At 48.6% G+C, this 5,528-nt stretch overlaps 1 non-coding gene across 1 annotated transcript; it reads right to left on the bottom strand.

Moving 5' to 3' along the window:
* Positions 1 to 868: 868 nt before the first annotated feature.
* TRNAG-CCC lies at positions 869 to 939 on the bottom strand. The gene has a single exon. It is a non-coding gene; the product is annotated as a tRNA-Gly (tRNA).
* Between the last annotated feature and the right edge of the window lie 4,589 nt (positions 940 to 5,528).

The raw sequence follows: 5,528 nt of genomic DNA, 5'->3' as shown, positions 1-5,528 counted from the left end.
ATTAGGGACCCATTTAGCCTGGGAAAAAAACACCCAGCAGCCCCCCGCCTCTCCCAGTCCCTCCCCCCCGAGGAAGCAGCCCCCCGCCACCCCCCCCCCCCTCACGCCCCCCCCCCCCAGGAAGCCGACCCCCCCCCCCAGAGCAGCCTGAGGAGACGGAGTTCCCCTCGCCAGTGACGGGTGGGGATGGGGGTGAAGCAGTCCCAGCCCCCCCCCTCACCCCGAGGGGAAGCCCCTGCCCAGTTCCCGCCCGGCCAGGCGTGAGGAGGGGGCCCCTCCCCGCGGTGCCGAACAATAGGCGTGATCGCCCCCTCCCCACTCACAGGGTCTTGGGCATTTCGTCCTCCATGGCTCTACCGGTGCCCCTCCCACCGGGGTCTTCTGCCGCGCCGGCCGCGGCCCAGTCAGCGCCTGGGGAGCCCGAGCGCCGCCGGCCCCGCGAAGCCCACAAGGCGGACAATAAGCCCCGATGCTCCTCTCAAAATGGCGGCGGCGGGGGAAGGGGCCCGGCGCGGCCGGCTCAGAGCGGGGGAAAGCAACAGCGCATGCGCAGGGGGGGTAGCCCGCCGACCGGCAACAAGCGCAGACGCATTACTAACCTCTGAGGCCCGTTCCCTCCGCCGGCTCCGGCATCAGATAGCACATGCGCGCTGCATCATACGTTAGCCCTCTCCTTCCGCCGGTTTCTTTTCTCTCCGCCTTCCCTCAGCGCATGCGCACTACAGTCCGGTGGCGGTTCCTTTTTTCCAGTCTCCTAAATGTTACCGCAACCCCCTTCCGCCATTCGCGGTGGTGCGCTGCTATGGTTGGCGCCTCTGCTGCTATAGTTAAGCTATGGGGGGGAAGAGAGGGTGTAAAAAAAATTCCGTGCGCCGCCCGGGAATCGAACCCGGGTCGCAAGAATGGGAATCTTGCATGATACCACTACACCAGCGGCGCGGATGATAAACTTGCCTGGCCGCAGCACTCATGAGCTTTACAAAACAGAAGGGACGTGAAATTATGCACACAATCTGATTCTGTGGTACCTACTGATGGTATCCACATAGATCTATGTAAAAAGAACAGGAGTACTTGTGGCACCTTAGAGACTAACAAATTTTTTAGAGCATAAGCTTCCGAAGAAGCTGGACTGTAGCCCACGAAAGCTTATGCTCTAATAAATTTGTTAGTCTCTAAGGTGCCACAAGTACTCCTGTTCTTTTTGCGGATACAGACTAACACGGCTGCTATTCTGAAACCTGTCATAGATCTATGTGTGTATGTAATACAGGCACCTTGTCTGTGCCTGTACCTGCACACATGTGTTCACATGCCTTACAAACACTAATAAACAGTGCCTATATGCAAATTCATCATATAGTATTAGGTATAACATACACGTGCATTGCCCATAATTATAATTCTATACAGTATGAACATGCATTAGATCAGCTATTTACGTAGCAAATGTTCCCATATGCAAATGCAGAATTATATATATGCATTGTGTAGAATTATGCATAAAAGGCACAAACGTTAAAGCTGTGCATGTGTGTACAAATGCATAACTGGCATTGCATATTCACATATATGCAACTGTATATTTGCAAGCAAACAGATTATACTGAATTCCATACAATATTCACATGTATAGAATTATAATTACAAAAACATCCATTGCAGATATTTATGTACAGAAATAAACATGCAAATGGTAGAATATTACATATTAAAATGTAAATGCACATCATATTTCATTATATATTCAAAGGCACATGTAAGATCTAATGAAAATGTAGAAGTATATCTACAAATGCATTGTATGATATATTCCTATTTATCAATATATTAATAAAGTATTATTTGCTTATGTATGTAGAAATATATCTGATATCTGTTAACATAGAGGCATATATAACACACACACACACAGAGCCCTAATCCTGGAAAGATACACACATATGCTTAGCGTTATTTACTGCATATAATGTTAAACAAGTGTGTACATCTTTGCAGGATTGGGGCCTATATAGGTATGAAAATATGAAGATTATATGTGCATAGACACTGGAAATTTTCAAACATTATATTTAATAATGTATAACATTTAGGCAGATATTTTTAATATATTTATTTTATTTCATCCTGTTCTGTCTACAGGAGTTGTAGGCCCAGATCCACAAGGCTGTTAACTTGTGGACCCTACTGTCATGGCATCTAGGTGCTTCACACAATTTAAAAACACACACCATATATACCAACTATGCAAGATACAATTATACATAAATATATTCATATATAAATGCAAATATATAAAAAAACCCACTACATTAAGACAACAGTTCTTCAGAGCTTGGCACTCAACCCAATTAGGTTCTGTGTGGAAAACTATCAGGATGTTTATAGCACAATGGCCACATAATCATGAATCCTGCATTCTCTCCCCTATCTTTCCTCTGCTACATCAACCCCTGGGGCCAGATCTTCAGTTTGTGTAAATTGTGGGAATACTCCAGGTGTGAATCTGGCTCTGATGCTTATTTGGAGAGAGTGCCTGAAGGTACATATATGTTGGAGGTATTTACCTCCTGGAATATTTGAAGCTGGAACAAAACTCCCATATGTAGCATGCAGGGGATGCAGAAACCCCTACGTGCTTGCTCTACTATGTCTTTCCTGCACCACCTCACCATGACTCCTAAATGCAGTAACCCTCTCTCTCTCTGTCCTGCATGATTTTCACCCTAAAGACCTGATCCTGCAAACTATTCCATACCAATGGACTCCTGAACCTGTGCAGTGTGCTCTATTGACTTAAGTGGAACTCTGTGCCAGTGTAAAGAGCCACTTGTGTAGATTCAATTGCAGGACTGGAACCTTGAAAGTAAAAAAAGTAAAATAATTTTTGCAAACAGCTGCAGCCAGGTCTATCTGGCTCTGACAAGCTCTTCTTTTCAGAAGAAGTTAGCATAACGGACATAATAGTGAGGATAACAAAGCACTCCTGACTCGTTCCTCGATTAACAACAAAAAATGTCTTTGCTATCCTGGAATTAGTGTTCTCTGGCTCAAACAGATTATCACTGAGAACACAAATCTGTTTGTGATTGTCAAAAACAAGATTTTACCTTTAAAAAAAATCTTTTCAAAGCCTATGTAAGTGTTTTTCTCTGTTCAACAAAAACGTTGGTTTTATTTTTCCTTAAAAATCAAGTAATTGCCAGCCACCTAGCACTAGGGGCAACCCCCCCAAAGGGAAAACAACAGCATGTGCATATGATGAGTTGAGGTACACCAGTAGTTCTCAAAATTTTGTACTGGTGACCAATGTTCCCTCTAATTTTTGACAGGCCGTGTGTGCAAAAAATTTCTTCTGTGCAAATTTTTGTGCTTCTGTGCAAATTTTTGTGCACGCGCTGTTTCGCCATGTGCGCGGTGTTTAGGATTTGTGTGTGGGAACAGCTTAGAGGGAACAGTGCTGGTGACCCCTTTCGCATAGCAAGTCTCTGAGTGCAATCCCCTCCTTATAAATTAAAAACACTTTTTTGCGGATACAGACTAACACGGCTGCTACTCTGAAACCTGTTTTTATGTACTGAACACCATTAGAAACGCTGGATACAAAGCGGTGTTTGGGGTGGAGGCGAACAGCTCGTGACCCCTGAGGGGTCCCGACCACCAGTTTGAGAACCCCTGAGGTACACCCTGGGACCACACTACGCTGCTAATGCACCTCAGTCCTGACCTGGAGGGACTTCCCCTGAGAGGCTAGTCCAGTCTCCCCAATTTATTCAATCCTGAGCTCCTCTGTTGAGGCTGCCAAAAAGGATGAGTTAGGATCAATGCTAGTGAGTTGTTTTGGGGACAGGGACACCCGCTCACTGGGAAAAGCCAGACACCCACCTATGTCACCCATCAGATGAGAAAAAAAAAAAACCCAAAACTTTAGTTCCCTACCAGCCAAGGGCTGGAATTCAGGTCCTCACCAGGCACAAGGGCCAGACACTGCGGTGATGGGTGTGCGCTAGGTACACTCTGAACAGGTTGTTACCCATCCAAGTGGGGCAAACACACTGCAGCCAGGCTCAGGCTGGGGGCTCCCTGGGATGCCCCCTCATGGGACGTTTAGGGGCTTCCCCCTGCCCTCCACTCATCCCTTCCTTAGGTCCCGCTGTCTTCCCGGCTCTCTCGCCTCGGCCCATAGGAAATCCTCCCCGCACCGGGCATCTCCCCTAGCCCCGCCCCCGCCAGCTGGGCGCCGCCTCCCGAGCACCCGATGGGATTCCTGCCCGGAGCGAGCATGCGGGCCCGACTGCCTGCGCCCCTGCTCCTGCTCCTCGCCTCCCTCTGGCGGGGGGCGCCGGGGGCCAGCGAGCTGCGCTACCCGCCCGGCAAGATAGGTACTGGGGGGCGGAGAGAGGCTTGGGGCCCAGCTACGTGGGTTCGGGGGGTTCAGGAAGGCTGGGGCCCAGCTGCAGGGGAGAGGGATACAGGGGATCTGGGGTGAGGGGAGGCTGGGGCTCAGTTGCTGGGGAGAGGGGTTCTGAGGTGGGGGGTTCAGGGAGGGTGTGGGGGCAGGGGCTCTGGGGTGGGAGTGAGGGGAGGCTGGGGGGAGGGGCAGGTCAATCCCTGGGTTTGGGAGACTGCTGGTTCTGTGGCACAGTTGCTGGTGAGAGGGGTGGAGAGATGGGTCTGGGGCACAGTTACTGGGCGGAGGGGGGCAAGGATAAGGAGTCTGGAGACAAGCTGCCAGGGAGAGGGGGTGACTGGGACATCTGGGGTAAGAGGGCAGGAGATGGACCTGGAGCAACTGGCTCAGGATGGGAACCAGTGCGGTAACTGGGAAGAGCAGAGCAGTGTGTCGGTTCAGTCACTCCTCACTTAATGCTTTATCTAGGGTCCGTCTGCCCCCTGGGCCGCTCTGGCAGTGGCACTCTATAAGAAGCAGATAATGGCCCTTAATCTTGTTCTCTCCCTCCTGCTCACAACTCCCCTTTATGGTCTGCAACCTGCATATGGAAATAGCAGTGCCAGATGCTTGTGCCTTACTTGATCCCCCTCAGAACATATTTTTTTAAAGCAAACCCAACAGTTAAGCAAAACAGACCATTTCCATTTCTAATAATTGTAAGATGTTTAAAAATATAGATTAATTATTATTGGAGACATGCCTGATGTTTGGGATAGTTTGGAGCCATGGTTTTGTTTCAGCTCACTAAAATCCTATAAGTAGCCACAATGTTCAGGAAACTCTCCAGTGTTCATAGACCCTTGAATTTCTGTGTTTGGCGTAGGTCCGTCTGTAACAAAAACCTAAGTGAAACCTCTGATATTGACTGGATGTCTAGTTTTAAAGTTTGTGAGACTCTGTTACTGAGCTTTAAAATACTTCCTGGATTCATAGTTGTTTATTAGTTTCTTTGCCCTTTGGAGTCTATGTTCTCAATAGTTTCCCACCAAACACACAAACTTTGAAGAAACGAGTCTTGTGTCTCTGGTGCCTTGCACCTTGTGCAGTCATTTGCCCCAGTGCAAGGTGGTGGAAC

The sequence above is a fragment of the Terrapene carolina genome, unplaced genomic scaffold (assembly GCF_002925995.2).
Source record: "Terrapene carolina triunguis isolate 2854851 unplaced genomic scaffold, T_m_triunguis-2.0 Scaffold27875, whole genome shotgun sequence".
NCBI lineage: Eukaryota > Metazoa > Chordata > Testudines > Emydidae > Terrapene > Terrapene triunguis.
The sequence above is the reverse complement of the archived record's forward strand: the minus strand, read 5'-3'. Positions and strand labels throughout refer to the sequence as shown.